We start from the raw sequence: 20,062 nt of genomic DNA, 5'->3' as shown, positions 1-20,062 counted from the left end.
TATCTCAGACTCTGGAGTGGGCAACACCAGACATCATCTCAGAAGAAAGTGGAAATATATGTTAAAAATAAAATGAATCGTTAAGAAAACCCTTCTTTCACGATGGCAACTTATGATATCAGAACCAAAATAAAGAAACAAGGAAAATAGGTTGTTTTATTAATTACATTGAATAACGGTTGCTTTTGTTTCGTTCACAAAACAGAAGCTTGAAAATTTCAACTAACAAAGCGAAAAACACTCATCATTTCTTCTACCAAACACCAAGTTTTCAACCCCTTCTCCACTGGACAATCGATTGATTGGCAACAACGAGGAAATGCAACTTTAAAAAAATATTTTTCTGATATGCTAAAGGATAAAAAAAAATTATAAGGAAATATAAATGTTCTTTATGTAAGAACACTTATTAATGTGATACTTTAAAGAGCATTAAAGATTGTTTTAATGACGTCCCCATTGCTATCCTCTTTAGCAGTCACCATATTAAAGACTTTCATAATCATCTCCCTTCTATTGTAAACTATAAATCAGTCATATACTGCAATATCTACTGACGGTTCGAAAATATTATACACAATATATAAAACTATGAAAACATTTTTATTTTGCAGGAATAACATGGAATAAGGATAAATATATCTTAATCATCAAGATGCAGATGATTAAAGCAGTAGACTTATGTTTGTGGTGTAGTCTTATGTTTTTGTAATTTTTTAGATAAGGATTGATTATTCAGATTATTTGGATGTTTCGGACTACTGCTCTCATCTTGAGTGTTATTCTCACAATGGTTTCCATCGATGTAACCTTCGACCTTCTTCATGTGTATCTTGTCGAACTCCGCAATTTTTCTGTCAAACTCAGAGATCTGTACGGAATTTCAACTGAAAGCCTTTATTTAATCCACAGAAGGAGGGGGGGTAACATGCTCTTGTTCTGTCAGTCATGATTGGACAGAATTACAATTGCAGATTACTTAGGACCTCTACCTAGTTATGGCTGATGGAACGAGAACATGCCAACCGGAGATTAAATAAAGGATTCTGTTCAAAATTCCACACAGGTTCCCAAGTGTGAGTGAAGGATTTCCAAGTTCGACAGAAAGATTAACGAGTTTGACATGATAGCACCTGAAGAAGGTCGGAACTTACATCGGTTGAATCGTTGTGAAAATAACTGAAAATGAAGAACTAATACTTATTTAAAATTTTAAGAACATAATAGGAAAATTCTTGCTTGGATGAAACAATATTTAATCAATTATCCACTCATATAGTCGCAATCAATCAGAAGTCAGAGAACAGACTTGTTCATCCAAGCATAATGGAACGTCCCAATTGTCTTATAAACCAACTTTCTAGGCTTCTATCTCATTTTACTTACAGCTCGAAATTCCGTGTAGATTCTTGAGCTCGTCAGAAAAATTCCCGAGTTTGATAAGAAGGTCGGAGGTTACATCAACCAAAACATTGTGAAAATGACACTCAAAATGTGAACAGTAGTCTGCAGAATCCAAATAATACGATTGATGTAGTATAAAATGTTTTCGTTTTTGTCACCGGGTGTGCACAACGACCTCATAATACTAACTCAGAATTTGAAAGGAAACGGATGAACTGGCATTTGTTTGAATAAAAGCTTTTCTTTTAAATTCATTTAAAATGTTATATGTGTATATAGGACGTATCTAATGCTGCTTTGTTCTCAATTCAAATAATACAAAAAGACAAAGAATGTAAAAAAAGTGATAAAATGAAAGAAAAATGATGAAAACATTAGGCTAAAAAGGTGTAGAATAATTTATGAATGGCGCCAGTTAAAATCCACTGTTGCTGTTTTTCTCTTGTTTTCCCCTTGAACTGTTCATTTGAAAGCTTTTAAGAGAGACGGTATAGTTTGATACTGATATGATAATAGAGAACTATTATCCAATATAAAAAAAAAACTCGTGCTGTTAGCATTAGAGTTTAGCCAATCCATTCCTGCATCAGACTTTCAAAGAAAACTATTACTTCTTTTAGAAAAATGATGCCAGACATAAATAGTTGATCATTAACGGATCAGCCTACTTGAGCAGCACTAAATGCATTTTCTTTTTTCTTCTTGAATGATGACAATCCTGTCTCTGTCACCAATGAGCCTCTGTTTATTTGCTTCCTCACCTCCAGAGTTAGACACAAGGTCGGTTTTTAATTTGAGGAAAAAGAGACTCCACATTGGGATGCAAATAGAGATTACCTCAGTCTAGGATGATTTCTCCTTCATTGATTGAGGGCAGAAAAAGTGAAGTGTAGTATTAGAATATTTACTACATTTTCGAAAAACACAGAATATCTATCCCTATTTACTCACTTCCCCGTGTGAACAGAGTTTGGCACAAGGTCAGTTTCAAATCTGAGAGGTGGGAAATCCAGCTCTCAAAAGGGAGCACTCTGGATTATGAGAAAAAAATAAAATTGGCTTGAAGAATTTCTCCTTTATTGACCGAGGACAGAAGAAAATAAAGTTTAGTATCAGAACAGATACTAATCTTTTCTCCTAGCTAAAAGGTCAAAACAATCCTCATGTAGTTGTAAAGTAACATCTTGTTGACACACTTGCCACCAGATGGAGCATTAAATATTATAGAGTTATTTTGTCTCTCTCTTCTAAACATAATTCTTTCCAAATAAAACCTTCAAAAAAACTCTGAGAACGTTTCCTTGTGTCTTTCTTGCATGAAAGATTTTATTTGTCTTAATTAAAAAGATGAGGTAAGTGATAACCACTAGATGAAATGACTACTCATGAAACACAACAAAAGACCAGCACGTCTGTATGTATAAATATTTTTATTTGATTGATGCATAATGAAAACATTACAAACACACGTAATGACTACTATTACTTGGCCTTTTTTCTGAGATCAAAGTATAATATCTGTCAATGAATTTGTATGAAGAATAAAAATTTCGAACTCTTTAGAGATGTTGGATGCCGCCTAGAGTAAATGGGGTATTGTGATGAATGCAATGATTTTAGTTGACAGTCCAAATTGTTACATTACACCAAAGTAACCAACGACTTATATTTTCCTCACATGTTTGATAGGCTCGTGGCTAATTGCATACATTGTATATTTTTTACATTGTAGCAAATAAATAGTTCAACGTGTAATATCTGTTCTCATACGATACTTCATCTGTTCTGTTCTGAGTCAATGATGATGAATATAAAACTCATTTCAAACCAAACATGTAAGAACAAAATGTTTTTTTTTTAACTAAAACACAACAGATGGATTCTCGTATAGAGATGCTTAAATTTATATAAAAATCAGTACTAGTGAGAGTGCGTAAAAAGCTTAATACACAAGGACTAAACGTGTAATCAAGACATTCTACAATAACTTATTTATTTTCTCTGATATCCTTAAACTGACTGTTCTTTCTCCACTGTGATCAATATGAATTAATATAGTAAGGATGATGCTATAATGTAAACTATATGCAAAGGCTCGGAAAAGGAAAAGAGGAAGTTACCTTGTCGGATAATATTGTAACATTTTCAATAAGAAAATAAAGAAGTCCTTTATACATACGAGATGTGAGGTGTTTATACATGCTTGCCTGATGCCATTACTTTTCTTCAGCATCATCATTTCGTCTAGTGATTGCTATAGAAATAAGCTTTTTTCATGAAAAAGAGTACACAAGGAGGCGTTGCTGAGAGTTTTAATTTAAAGAGAATTTACTCACGAGAGAGAGACTAATGCTATCTTAGCTAATTATTTAACAATTAACTAACTTCCTAATACTGAAATGAATGTTGTGCACAGAAACATCAGTAACATTTGCTAAGATTATCAGTTTTCTACATCATAGGTAAGGTCTTATTCGCATGGCTTCTACAGAGAGACTGATTTGAAGACTTTTGTTTCTTCCAGCTCAGAAAACGTGACGTCATTCGTCATCGTTCGACTGTTTTGTTTATCGCTTGACTTGCTACTCCCCCTCACCCACCTGAACTTTATACTTCCCATGTCTGGGAAAGATATTGTCTGCAGATTAAAATTATCATGACATGCACTAAATGTAACCAGTGTCAAAATTCACGCTTGCTAACTTAATCGCTACTGATATAAGGTCCCTAATATGTAACAGTATAAGGCAAGTAAATGGATAATGAATGTTATTTAGGCAGGTGCTTTCTAATTTTCAAGTACAAAGGAAATGCACAAAGCTGACAGGAATAGATTCTTAAGCAACTATTAATTTGATTTCTGTTGTTCTCAAACGTTGTGCTCCCGAACTTTCTCCTATCCTCTTGAAATTATTCAATCTCTAATTGTCCCAGCGCTGTTTCCCTTTTTGTAGGAAAGAGTACTCTGTTTTCCTTATCTTTAAAGATGCTGGTGATCGATCTGATCCAACCAAATATGGTGCTGTTAGTTTTCTCCCTGTTATGAACAAAATTTTTGAGAGGTTGGTCAACTGCAAGTTTGTTCAGTTCTGGATAGTCTGGGCCTCTTTAGTGATGGCTTTTCTGGTATACGTTCAAGAGCTGATCTATTAATTGTTGTAACTGAACAGATCTGTCAGTTTATGGATAATTCAGGACAGGGTACGGTCATTGCACTTGACATTTCGAAAGCATTTTGCAAAGTATGGGATTCTGATCTTCTGCATAAGCTTTGAGGTTACGGTATTGTCGGTAAAATTCTTGAGATTATTAGATCTTTTCTTTCTGAGTGAAGCTTACAAGTAACTCTGGATGGTGCATCTTCGTTTCTTTTCTTATCAATACTGGTGTTCCTCAGTGATATATTCTAGGTGCAACACTGTTTCTTCACTATATAAATGAGCTTCGAGAGAATAAAAATTTAAAACATTAACATGTATGCTGATAACACCGCCTTCTATTCTTGCATTACTTCTCACTCATCTTTCTCGAATCAGTTGAAATATGCAGCTGATCTAGAAGTTGATCTGTCGGGTTCACTTATGGATTGACGTATGAAATGGTTTATTTTTTCTGTTTTGGCTCAGCTATTGCCTTTCAATTGTAGGTGTGTCCCTTTTTTTCTTCCTGAAATTCTTATGAATAGCTCGGCTTTCGATGAGAAATCAACTCTAAAACTTCTACCTTTCTTTCTTATCAAATTTTTCTTGGAATTCATATATCAGATTCATTGCTCTTCCTGATTCTCATAAAATCGGTTCCCTTTATTGCTCTAAACACTTCCTTATACCCCAAACTATTCTCTATCTATAAAAATCTACTATCAGACCATGTATGGAGTACTGATGTCATATTTGGGCTGATGAATCTGTGTCCCATCTAAAGGTTCTTGATAAAGTGCAGAAACGTATTTGTAATTTGACTGGCTCTACTCTTTCCTTTTCACTGCAACTTCTCTCTCACGGGTGTGATGTTGCTAATCTCAGTCTACTTTTATGACATGTGTTCTTCAGAATTGTCTGATATATTCTCTGCTCCCTTTGTTTCAGTTCGTTTGACTAGTTTGTCTGATAGTTTCCATCTGTTCACTGTTTATTACCTCATTGCAATACAGCTTTGTATTCCAGTAGCTTCTTTCCAAGCACGTCAAGGTTGTGGAACTATCTTCTTGCTCACTGTTTTCCTTCTACCTGCAGCCTTGGTCTTTTCAAAACTAAGGTCAATAGACATCTCCTATCTTTGCAGTAATCATGTTTTGTTCTTGTTAGCTTGTCACATCAATTAGCTTTATGCCTTGTCTTGAGCGATTTCCATAATATATATATATATATATATATATATATATATATATATACTAATATACACTAGCAGCATTAACTCAAGGTGGATTGAACCGGCTTCCTCAAAAGTGTCACGAGAATATTAAATCTGCAAGCAGTTCCCAGTTGCATGTATACCCTTGTCAGAGGAGATGACGAGGCTAGATTTTTGCAGTTCTTGCAGAGAGGTATTTAAGTCCTCCTACATACAACGCCTGCTATTCCTAAATAGTCACTCATCTTAACATTGCTTAACTCCGGTGATCTAATGATGAGAATCAGTGTGATTAGAACTACATGAGTGCATAAAAGTAAACTTTTATCTGAAATATGACAGAGTAACCGAATACAATTAACATTTACAATTTACATATAGATTAAAATAGATCTCTTAGCATGCAGCATTCATTAATATCTTTAGTTAAACATGATCTCACATTGAGTTGAAAAAAATACAAAGGTTATAACAGAAATATATGTCGAGAAAATGATATTTTGTTTTCGATACACTGGAATATTTAAGTACAATAAATGTGCCTGTCGGACGGAGCAGACCAGATAAAAAAAATGAATATCTTTAAAATATTTAACTATAACATATAGTAAAATTAATAACAAAAGGGAATATCCTATATCTTTTACAAAGCCACAATTCACTCCTGCATGGAGTATTGTTGCTACATATGAATCATAAGTGGAGATGCATCACAAATAGTGTTGGGACGATGAATCGGATCAGAAATTTTATGGGAATCTGTATTGGAATCAGAAAAATGTGTGTCTGTTTTCTGGTGCTAAAAAACAGTTCTTTTAATTTTTTATTTTCTGTTTATTTTTGTTCAAAACTTAATTTTTCATTGCTAGTACTACTTATAAAATGATGAATATTTAGTGATTGTTGTAAATGCATGTAATATTAAAATCTATAGACCATCCCTCCTCGCAAGTTTATTTTTACGTTCGCAAAAATATATGCACATAATAGGTTTTTGTAGTAGTCCGAAAATTAAAAAAAACATACTCCACAGTTAGATATTTAAAAAATTTAAAGGATTGGAATCGGAATCAGTAATTGTATTAGAACCGAGAATTTAGAACAGAATCAGTACTTGTATTGAAATCGGGAATTTAGAATTTAAAACAGAATCAGTAATTGTGTCAGAATCAGGAAGTTAGAACAGAATCGGTAATTCTATTGGAATCGGTAAAAATATTGAAAGCATTCCATCACTTGTCACAAGAAAAAAAAAAGTCACAGACGTTAAATAATTTATGCTAAAAGCTGCACCAAAAGTGGCGATCAAATCAAAATGACGCATCCATTTTACAGAATCCGGAAAGATCGTTATAAAAGAGATAGAGAGAAAAAAATTGACGTTAATTGTGTAGACACCACTAATGTCATTGTATAATGGTTCATTGCATACAAGTTCAAATCACAGCACACATAGCAATTACTCTGGCAGCAAAGGAAGAATGCTTTTTATAATTTATCCATATTTTTTTAGCAGTTTATGTGCGGTGTAGAACAAAGGCAGCACCAGTTTCAAATATTGATATGCATTGAACAATATTGGATTATTTTGTCACTCAGTACTGGCCAACCATACTTGTGAATAAATAAAATTTCTTTCACTGATATTTACATATTTCAGGCTGTTGTTCTCATCTTGGTTACCGTTATGTTCACATATTATTATAATGCAGAGTACGTGCCTGTCTATTACCAAAATACGTTACTATTGACGTCACGATTTAAAGTTTTTATTTAAGATGTTTTTTTTACATTTTAATCATTAACAAATAATCTGCTATATTTTTTACTTTTAGGAATATCAGGCATAGTATGTAAGAGAACGTTGACACCGACATGCAAATGTGTGTATATATATATATATATATACACTTGTGCCCGATATTATTCATACCCCCCCTTGAAAATTGAGTTTATTAAGTGTAACTTTGTAAGAATTTATTGTTTACGTCCATATTGATACATATTCTTAATAAACCTCTTCTGATCATTTTCGTTATTTTAAAATCTCGGGATACTTGTAATAAAAGAAATATACAGCTATTTATAAAATTTGCAATGTTCAAAAATGATCATACCCCCTTATTTTTTCAGTATTAATCGAGTTTCTGACTGTTTGTTTCCTGTTTGATTCTTATTTTGAATGCTTTTATACAACCTTTGATTAATTTCATTTCGTTTTTTGCATTTTTCAGAAATTAAAATGATATCAACTGAAAACCAATAAAAGAATAAAAATTATTAGAATGGGGAAGAAAAAAAGAGCTTAGTAATGATCTTAGGACTAAAATTGTGAATTCACATAAGGATGGTTTAGGTTACAAGTCAATTTCCAAGAAATTTGAGGTCCCTACAGCAACAGTACAGAGCATCATCAAAAAATTTCAGAGCCACCACACAACAAACAACTTGATTGGTAGAGGAAGGAAAAGGAAACTGTCTGCTAGAGCCACCGGGAATATTGTAAGAAGTGTTAATGCAAATCCAACCACCACTACTAAGGACATTTTAGAAAATCTGGAGTCTTCTGGCATAAAAATATCAAGGCAAACATTGCAAAGGACTCTGCATGAAAATGGTCTGAAAGGAAGAAGACCAAGAAGGACTCCATTGCACACCGGAAAACACCTTGCAGCACGTCTAAAGTTTGCTAGGACCCATGTGAATTCTCCAGAGTCCGTTTTCTCAAGTATTTTGTGGACTGACGAAACAAAAATTGAATTGTTTGGCCATATGGATGCTTCTTACGTTTGGAGGAAGAAAGGAGAAGCTTACAACCCAAAGAACACCATACCCACGGTGAAACATGGTGGTGGTAGCCTAATGTTTTGGGGCTCCTTTTCGGCTAGTGGTCTAGGTAGTTTGGTCAAGATAGATGGAACCATAAAGAAGGAGCAATATTTGGAGATACTCCAGAAAAACATTGGACAGGATGCGGAGAAGCTCCATTTAGGACCAAACTGGGTCCTTCAACAGGATAATGATCCAAAACATACTGCCAAAATAGTCAAGAAATGGTTTGAGGATAATCAAATTAATGTTTTGGAATGGCCTAGCCAGAGTCCCGCCCTGAACCCTATCGAAAACCTCTGGCACATATTGAAAACTGAGGTTAAAATGCGGAAACCTAGAAATTTGAGGGATTTGGAGAACTACTGCATTGAAGAATGGCCAAAAATCAGTGTTGATGCTTGTAAAAACCTTGTTGATAAATATCCAAAACGGTTACAGGCAGTTATTAAGAATAAAGGGCATGCTATTGACTATTAGTAAGAGAGGTATGAATAATTTTGAACTAGTGCCATTATTGTTTTTCTTTGTATAATGTTTCAAACTTGCATAATTTATTTATTTGTTGAGTTTAAATTAAATGCTCATGCTTGATTTATTGTTTGAAATCCCTTTGATATTGTCTACCTTCTGGTTTGAGCAATATTCTTATAGAAATCTCAAAGATCCGAGGGGTATGAATAATATCGGGCACAAGTGTGTATATATATATATATATATATATATATATATATATATATATATATATATATATATATATATATATATATATATGGGCAGCATTTTTTCTCTTATGCATGTTTCCTTGAACAACAGAGATAATTCCTGTTTGTTTCTCTTGCGATTTGTCTTTTCTATTTAGGGTGCTAATGTTCGAACATTCTGTTCGAATGTAAAAAGAAACTTGCCATAGCTGCAAAGGTTTTCAGCTTTCATGAGCTATCTTCAGGCACGTGATGAATTAATATATTAAGTGTACCGCTCCTTCTTCATATTGAGCCTGATTGATGGACGATTTGTTTATGCAAATCAGTAGGGCTTCTATGATACGGAAAGCACAGATTACAATGTGAAACAGCTAAAACGGCGGTAATTTTTATTAATATATTTCTGAATTAATATTGAGAGTGTCGTGTGCAACCTAATTATAAAATTTAATAATAAAAAAAATATATTGTATTTAAACACATTTTCCCCATACAACCCCCCCTCTAAACTGCGATTTATCGTTTATTAAAATAATCCGAAATGACTAACTTACCCATACACAATAACCCAACAGTAATTTACTAAAAACTAGTAATGCCGTGTATTTTTTCAAATGTCATATAGGAGAATGCCTCTCCAAAACCAATTCATATATCGACATGACTAAGACTAGTATTTCTTTTCGGATTACATGTCACCTGTCTTCTCTAGCAGTTCCATCTACCAACATCTAGTAGCACATGATACCCCCCAAAATGAATTCAGAAATATATTAATAAAAAATACCGCCATTTTAGCCATCTTATATCATAACCCTAACCCTCCCCATCCTCGAAGCCCTGCTCACTTGCATAAGCAAACCGACCATCAATCAGGCTCAATATGAAGGTATACTCAAATTCTTTTAAACGATTTTAATCAACTTTTTCAATAAATTCAATAAACGCAATTGTTTAATTCATCATGCGCCAGGAGACGATTCCTGGAAGTTGAAAACGTTTGCGGCTATGGTAAATTTCTTTTTATACTTGAGTAGCATATTCGAACATTGGCTCCGCATATATATATATATATATATATATATATATATATATATATATATTGGGAGCAAACTTTAAAGAAAAGTAGTAAATCGACACAGCAATAAGTGTTTTATATAATAATTTCGTATAATTTTAAATATTTTTACTTGATTTGATTTATGTTATTTGGTTTAAATATTTACACACAAAAATAATTAAATAACTAAAAAAATATATATTGCATTAATTTATTTGTTGTGTTTGTACAAAAATATGCACTCGTATGAAGAACTCCTACTCAAGTTTAGCCTCATATATAAAATACCTACATCAAATGCTGTTAAATATTTCGTCGACTAATTCCTCAAAATGTCCTAAATACTTTTTTTTTTTATTTCTTTATCTGAATTCATCAAATTTCATCTCAACTCATCTATTTCATCATCTTGTTACAAAAGAGATTACTCCTTTAGCAAAAAAAAAAAAAATCAATTAGTTAATCGATTAAATTGTTTTTTTTTTTAATATATTTGCTTTGATAATAACTTTCCAGTTTAAAAAGAAATTTTTTTTAAATGTTCGGCAGTTAGAAATGTCATTAATTAATTGAAAAATTTTCAATTAAATCATCCTATATATATTTTTCAAAGCAGCATTCACCCTATGCAGGCTGAACTTGCTTCTTCCAAAGGAGGAAATATCTAGGAACTATCAAATTCATAAGCAGTCCCTAGTCACATATATATCCCAGTCAGAGTAGATGATGATATTAGGTTTTTACAGTTCTTGTAAGCAGTTTTCCATGTCCTTCTAACATAAAACACCTGGTATTCCCAAAAGGTCACCATCTGATACTGACTGGGATCAATGTTGCTTAATTTTTTGATCTCACGAGGACTGATGTGACAATATGATTATGACATATAATCATTTTCTAATAGTTTATGTAAGATAAGGCATGTAGTGGTAAATATCCACCCTATCCTATATGGATCAAGGCTTTAGCACATTGACATTTATTATATTTTAATTGTGTGCTATATCTGGGTTCATACAAACTCAACAACACAAAACACAAATAATAGCTTCTACATAATATACCTTACAGAGGATATTAGAAAAGGATATTTAAACGGTTCTTCTGTGAAGGGGACAAGAAAACTGAGTCTTATTTATAATCAAATATTTATACACATATTTCTGAGATGTTTTCTTCAAGTCGCATAATGTTTGCTCCAAATATGTTATTTAATTCATTGACTTATTTATAAAATCTGTTTTTTATTAGTTAGTCTTTTCTTGTCAATTACTGCTTTCTCAAGCATAAACCGGCATCTTTGCCACTTGGACTTATGAGGCTACTATTTGCGATTATGCCTACAGGGACACTTTAAGTAAGTTGAGCAGCAAGATGTTTATTTGTAGTACATTTAAACATTTGCATGTTAGTATAGTCAGGGAAGCAGAAAACTAGGAATCCATCTAGGAACCTTTACACTGAAGGGGTGGAATTTTGCTGCTTGCTGTTAGGTTAGTCAGGGGTCTGTACATAGATTATTGCTTTCTCAGACACAAACAGACATCTTTTAAATTGTTTTCACTTTTTTCTTTTTAATATTATTCACCCCAAACAAGGCATATTACCACTTGACCTTAAGGAGCTATTATTTAGAATCATGTATACGGAACACTCTAAGAAAGGAGTCGAGTAGCGAGGTCTGTTGGCATTATATTAGAGTAGTGGGCTTTCTAGCATCTAGGGACCTCAACAGTGAAGGTGTGGGATTTTGCTGCTTGTTGGATTAGTCCGGGGTATGTCGAGATGAGCACTTATGAATTCATCAGAGCACATTCGATGAAAGTACTTGTAAAATAATATCGGGACATTCTATTTTAAAGTGATAAAAATGATGTCCTTTTCTCTTCCCTGATACCTATTTCTCAGAGAAGAGATGTTGTGAGCCTATGTCTGCTCTATTGTTAATTTTATGGCAAATGCTGATTGAGGTTAACTCTATGGTCCACTCCCTATAAAACATTCACAGCAAATACTCGTCTACCTACAACCACTGTCAACAATTTCCCAAACTCTTTATCTAAACAAAAATTCCACAAGCAAAGCTTTTTTTTTTCCAGAACTGCTCGTCTGTGGAACACAATATCGCAGAGCTGCTTCCTAGCTGACTATAACATAACCCTTTTCAAGTCCAATGCAAACAAATTGATGTTGAACCGTCCTCTTAAATAATTAATTTCTACTCCATTTCCACAATCACCGATAATCATATAATAATAATAATTTCTTATCTAATAAATATATCCAAGGAATAGTTTTATAAGAATACAATTGATAAGGTTTTATCTAATGCATTAGACTGCTGTGATGAGGACAGCAGACACAATGACCTATACAATGTCCAGTGCAATCAACCAGTGTCAAAAAATGTTAATAACAGAACTTTGAATCTTTCAAGAATACTGAGATGAAACCAAGCAAACATTTAGTCTAAAAGATGCACTGAAGTATGACTTACCAAAAGATCAATGAAAGTACTTCATTCTTTGAAGCATATATTCAAAGTTTATTCTTAAGCAAATCAGAATCATAGACATTTTGCCAACAGTCGTGAGAAGAAGATTGACTCATATCAGAGTAAATTATTGAGAAAATGATATTTGTAAGGAATAGGTATCCAGTAACAAACGGGTATCGATGAAAAATCCTGAAAGCCACCGGTTTTTTCTTTTTTGTATTTGAAGGGAGTTTTCTTAACTGCTCATTTTTTTTACCCCTTTTAAATATCTTCTTTTTCTATTCAGTTTTCAAATCGTAAATTCTTTGGGTCATTTCCGGCACTGACTCAGGATACTTCTTTGATAATCGAGACTGAATGAGTAAGTACGCAAATCCTCTAGATATCTACTGAGAAAAAATAGTAAATGAAAGTTTGAAACATAGTAAAGCATGAAAGAAGTTTATTATGATTAAGTCACATCCTTTAAATTTCATCAGAAACATCAGCTTCACAAGTACTAAAAAGCTACATCAAACCTGCTCAAATTCACTCAAAAGCAACATGGCTCAATGTAATTATAAATGAGATCAAGAAGAAGAATTAATCTAATGCAGAATAACAGAAAAGATCTAGTGTGACTTGAACGTATGTATTCAAACAGAAAAGCTTTCAATGAACCTGTTGGTAGCATAATGTTAACTAAATTAATAAATATACAATGATAATGACGATTTTATAGGTTGTAACCCAACATACAGTGTTTATTACACTGTTTGCACTCCTTTGTTAGGTACCATTAGAAGGAAACTTCAAACACTACAAATGTCTGGCCTTATTTCATAACTAGGATAATGAATGCTGTCTCATCAGCTATCTCTCTTTCTCTAAACAACAGAAAGATATTTGTTATTTGTAACCCAGTTTCGATCTAGAAAGACCCAGACTAGATGACTAGTCTGGGTCGTTCTTATCCTGAGCGGTTAAGTGTACAGAATTTACAGCTTATCAGGTTGCTGTTTCCAACTGGTAGTACAGGAACCTTAACTCTTAAATAGCGATAAAAGCGATTGTTCTATCAACACTTTTATGATATTGGGGGGGGTGACCCTAGTTCCATGTTGTGCATGCAAATGGGCCTGCACTCCTTAAGTCATAAGATACAAATCCGGCTAATAGTACATTTGTATACACTTTGTTTTTGACATTTAATAAACAATTAAAATGGTAATGATTCAATACCGAGAGTTAGATGATCACTATGTGGTATAATCATAAGATGACTAAGGAGGAATATTTTCTTAAAATGGTCCAGAAAAAATCTGTATCAAATCTCCTAAAGTCGACTAAAAACAACATAGTTTGACACAGAATGATATCAAGAAAAATACAGATATTAAACTAGTGTTTCTCACTAGTAGTACAAGAACCCTATCTCTTAAATAACCCTAAAAGCGACTGCTCTATTGATAGTTGTATAATATCAGGATAATTGTAGTGTCACATCTTGCTGTCAAAGAACCTTGAATCTGTTCTAAGTAGGTACTCTTGAGGCGAGAAGATACAGATTATAGTCTAATTGTTTGCACTTTCTTTTTAACATCCACAGACACCTACGTTTTCTAAAGCCATGCTGTAAATTTAAATGCAATATTGACAAACAATTTGCTGTCCAACTTTTCATACAGGCTACTCACTATAAATCTGAACCTTCTCATGGATTATTGATGAAAATTATTTGTTTAAAATAGTTTACAAAAATATCTACTAAACAACGAAAAAAATGGCTTAATGCAGTTATAGAATTATATCAAGGGTAATTCAGACATTACACTAGGCATTACACATACGATCTAGACAGACTTGAACCACTATGTTCAAATAGTACAACTTGGAATAAGCGTTTGCAGTATATTGTTTACCAACTTAATGAATATACCATCATGATTATGATTGAGTAAGATGTAACCTAAGTTAATTGAACCCCATAATGTATAATCGAAAAATTTGACAATTTGACAGCATTTTTTTTTGTCTTATTAACACGTTTTAATTTTGGTCTGTAAGAATAATTCATTTAAACTCTGCCTCATTCATCCCTTACCGAGATTTACTTTTTCTTTTTCATCAAGCAAACAGAAAGAGATGACAGCAATAACAGTTATTCTATGTGAACTTTTTTATTCTTATTATTCAAAAGATGTTGAACAGTTAACTAGACATCTCAGTCACAATTTAGAACCCTGTCACCAAAATGTGTTGGTATTAGAACAATTAATACAGATTCAATGTCTTTAGCATTTTACCCTTTTTTTTTTTCTTGACAAATATTTTGAAAAGTAATATTTTGTCTGTGAAAGTCTAAGTTTTTCAATTTTTATTTCCTGTCTTTAGAAGTCTGCCCCTCCTACTCTTCTTTCCAATTTCATATTTTCCCATTTTTGCGATTGTTATTCGAAATTCTCATTAGTTTAGTTTTCTGAAGTACTAGCCTCGAGACATTTTATACTGTTTCTATACAATCAATAAAAAATATCATTACAAACTCATTGTACACAGTGTATGTATGTATATATATATATGTGTGTGTGTGTGTGTGTGTTTGAAAATCAACTTCTCAACAACGGACATTTATACACATACAAACACACGTATATCAAGTAAAATGTATGCATAGCTGCACAGGTTTTTTCACAATAAAATACACAATAGTATATCTATTATAATACCTTTTTTCATTTTTTTTTTCCTGTATAATTTAACTACATAAAATACTTGTTAAAATATATTTTTTCTTGAATTAAGTTAGACCTGAAAAAAAAAACTCCTCTAATTGTTCTGATTAACTCTAATATATAATATACTGAATAAGTCACCCATACTTCTCTAAGCTATTTCTGTATTTTGACTTGCTTTTCTTCTCCATTCAATCACTTTCTAATATTTCTCAATGTCTTTGTGAGCATTTAGATGAAGTGACTCTCTCCCTCTCTCTCTCTCTCTCTCTCTCTCTCTCTATATATATATATATATATATATATATATATATATATATATATATATATATATAATCATGTTAGGCATACTTGGTAATGATATTGTTTGCTACTACTTTAGCATAGTGCAAAGCTTTTTGTAAATAAAAGAAGCTTCTTTCCAAGAACTGCAAGATTGTGGAACTCTCTTCCTGCTCACTGTTTTCCTTCTACCTACAGCCGTGGTCTTTTCAAGACTAAGGTCAATAATCATTTCCTGTCTTTGCAATAATCAGCTTTTGTTCTTGTTAGCTCATTACATCAAGTGGCTTCGTGCCTTGTCCAAAACAATTTCCATAAAAATATGGAACAATGTTGAAATGGCGGTCAATGTTTGTATAAAACATTGTTAGATATAATTTCTGACAGTGCCAATCCTGTGACCTAGTGGATAGATCTACTGACTATTGATCCGATGGTGGTAGGTTCGATCCACATTGAAGAACTGTGATACAACAAAACAATCTGCAGATGATTTTTGAGGACTTGTTTCTTCTGTGGAAAGCAACCATTTATTAAGTCGTCCGACGAGGACTTCTGGATGTAACCGACTTTTTTGTCTGAAACATTAGCATGTCCAGTATCGCGACCCTGTAATTTTATTTATATTATTAAAAATATATCTTGCTCTTCCTTTATTGAGCACTCTTAATAACTTCGTTAAATTAATTAGTTATCACGCTTGAATACCTTTAACCTGGTATATATATATATATATATATATATATATATATATATATATATATATATATATATATATATATATATATAATGTGTATGTAATTCTGTAAAAGAGAAAGAGAAGCTATCCATTTGGAAACAGCTTGATTAATCCAAATTTTATCAAGTTGCTTCATATTATTATAATTGTACTTGTGTGACCTATTAAAGCCTTTGAACTGAATTACTCCTCCATTTAAGTTTTCTAAAACTAGAGAGTTCAATTTCCACAGAAGAAGATTAATTAAACAAGGTTGAAAAAAAAATCTCACTCATAATTAAAGCAACAAACTAGATTTTGATATCAATGTCACAGACAGAAATGGATGTTCTCTCTAGTCAAATAAAATAGGCAACTAGTAAATTATTTCTTCTATTTTTTTTAAATGAATTTCTGACTGAAATCCAGTTTTGTAAAAATCAATAGAAAGTTATGAAAATTAATTAAAATATGAAGATAAAAGATTGGATTTTATGTTCACCGATGATACATGTTATTCACATTTTTATAAACTTGTGTTGCTCTGTCAATTTTTTTTTTAAAGTAATTGAATATATAATGTATTACTTGATGCATGTGCACGTGTGTGCATATGTATTTTTTATGCAGGGAAGTTCATTTTACTATATGTTTTGTACGGTCGATTTGTAAGGAATTTTGTATCTACTATGTATATATATGTGTGTGTGCGCGAAATATTATAAAAATGGAGTCCACAGTGTCTAGCGTCTTACCATGTTTATAAAAGTATTGAGATGTAACTTGCCAACAGCGCTCGCTTCATACTTTAATGATTAGAATCACTGACTATCAACTAGATAGTTTTAAGTTCAATCACAGCTTGGAATGGGTGCTAGTTTACCCGTACTGAGGAGATGCTAATACAATTCTATATTATATATCCCACCTGTCTGTTTAAATGTATATATGTATGTGCGTATGTCTGCCTGCCTAAACTTTCGACAGAGGCGACGGATTTTCACGAGATTGGTATTGTTTAGAAGTTCGACCCTTCGGACGACAAATATCGAAAAATTGGCTAAAAACGTGAATTCCTTCATCCTCAACTGAGCACTTTTCTACAGGGAGTGGTCTATTTTTTCGCCGATAATTTCGAAAGTAATCCCCTCTTTTCGATTGACTAGCCTTAATTTATTCTTTGCCACTTCCGGTTTGGCAATAGACGCAATAGCAAAGACGTCACATTTATGTTCCAATCCCAAGGAAAATCAGTCATGAAGGGAAGACTGTTGTTATTTTTGATTAAAAGTAAAATATGTAAAACACGTTTTATAAAAAAAAGCGGGGATAGAGAAGAGGAAAGAAAAATAAGAGGGGATTAACTGACCGGTTTCGCCCTGGCTTTCTCAAAGCTGTGTCGAGGTATTTACGATTAAAAAGGAAAAATAAAAAATATGTACATTATTAAAATCAAGTTACGTTGCATTCTGTTTATCGGCAAAAAAAAAACAATGAAGCGTATAAAAGGAAGCAAGGTTATGATATTTTCGAAGATCCTAGAGGTTAATCATGTTCAAATCTAAGAAGCATTCCCTTTGTTTACAGAGAGAATGCCAACGGAAGGTGAATAGTCTCCAAGATCTTTAGATGAAATGTGGAGTTCGACTCAGAATTGAAAAAGCGTTCATGCTGAAGTTTACTGTACATGATGGGTTTTTAATGATATGGTCAGTTATTGAATATCCGTATGTATTGGCAAGTACGTCCGTTGCTCGGTATGGCCCATTTCTGATTTTGCTAGGTACATACTGTGGGACTCTCTTATCCAATCTCAACGTTGTTCGACCAACGTAGTTGGTGCCGGAACTACACTTAAAATTGCAAATTACATTATTATTATGATGAGGGGGGGGGTAGTAGAACATCTTTTCGAGAGGATGGCATTAAGGTTTTCGTAGAGAAAATAACACACACATTTTTTATTTCCATACTTTGTGGACCAGGCACGAACGCAGACCCCACAATTTTAATGAAACACCATTCTGCCAGATCAAACATACAAATTCCTGTGTATTGATACATCTTCTATCATTATATGTAATCAGTTTTTTAAAATAGTCAACCATATAGGAGCCTATTCGTGACCAGACAGACACGCACACACAGACATTCAGCTTTATATTATATATATATATGTGTGTGTGTGTGTGTGTGTGTGAAAATCTTATCATTAAAACAACATAAGAACTTTACTTTTCTGATGACTACATGCCACAAGAAATTATGTAGAAAAAAAACACAAACGAATTCTATTCCTGAAGAGGGTCATATCTCTGAAAATTTGATTATACACAAATAAATGTATTTTTTATCCTAAGTTGTACTAGCCTTCTAAAATAGCACGCTTATATATATATAGTGTTTTTTTATATATAATTATCCACTGACACATGTTTCATCGTCTACGACTCATCAGAGTTGTTGAATCTAGCAAGATTCGAAATCTAGACCCCCACCTCAATGAGCCTAAACTCTTAATTTGCTCATCCATCTCACACGACTGTCTGGATATATCGCAATTTACTTAGATGTTATTTGTTTTTATTTTTACGATACGTTTTGAATGAATTCAATTATTTAGGAAAGTGCGTTTTTACCTAAACCCTTTTTTCTATTTATTTAAAACGAAAATACAACTTTCTTATAAATGGGTTATAGAATTGCATTCATTTTGCATCTGCAAAATATCTAGCTAATTTGCATATTCTTTTAAATATTCAATTTAATTAATTCACTTTTTTTTTCGTTTTTCTTATGGGATGATCATCTTAAGTTAACTATTACATGTTATTATATTCATGCAGATATTCTACATGATTTATACTTACATAATATTTGCATAAAATGTTTATAGGAAACACAAACCTCTTTCTGTATATATTTATGTATGTGTATATATATATTTGTTTAAAAAGTTTTGTCTACCAAGCTCCTCTCTCAGTTTTTGGTCTACAGACATGAAACTTTATATATATGGTATTCGAACTCATGCAAAACTTTATATTTGGATTTTAGCCGGGAAAAATCGGTGAAAAAGTGTGAAAATTAAAAAAATTGAATTTGCCAAGTTAAGGTCGAATGATGGCATTACGAATATGCATGCGTAATGTAATAGCTATTTGTGTTCATGTTTTAATTTTTAGCGTTGGAGCAAACATGTCTTCATTAGCTCAGGCATTGATGTCAAAGGCAAAAGTAAATCGTAAGCTAAACGTTTTGGTTTCGATTCTCGGTGGTGGCGCACGTCATTTCTTTTTTTTAACTTTTAAAATCATCACTATATATTAGGTTCAATATAATGATAAATACGAAATCTGCATTAATCAAATATCATATTTAAGCGTATATTACAACCAGACAATGCCGGGCAGCCTGCTAGTTTAAATTATAAAGTAGAAAATTCCTATTATATTATTCAATTTAAAACACGAGTTATTCCCCTTTACATTATTTGAT

At 32.6% G+C, this 20,062-nt stretch overlaps 1 protein-coding gene across 4 annotated transcripts in view; it reads right to left on the bottom strand.

Moving 5' to 3' along the window:
- LOC145296025 (apoptosis-resistant E3 ubiquitin protein ligase 1-like) overlaps positions 1-20,062 on the bottom strand; it is a 1,082,598-nt gene that overhangs the window by 693,325 nt on the left and 369,211 nt on the right. The window lies entirely within an intron of this gene.

Source organism: Euprymna scolopes, chromosome 16 (assembly GCF_053919585.1).
Source record: "Euprymna scolopes isolate OS-2025 chromosome 16, ASM5391958v1, whole genome shotgun sequence".
NCBI lineage: Eukaryota > Metazoa > Mollusca > Cephalopoda > Sepiida > Sepiolidae > Euprymna > Euprymna scolopes.
Note: the sequence above shows the minus strand (reverse complement) of the source record. Positions and strands in the feature narration are given on the sequence as shown.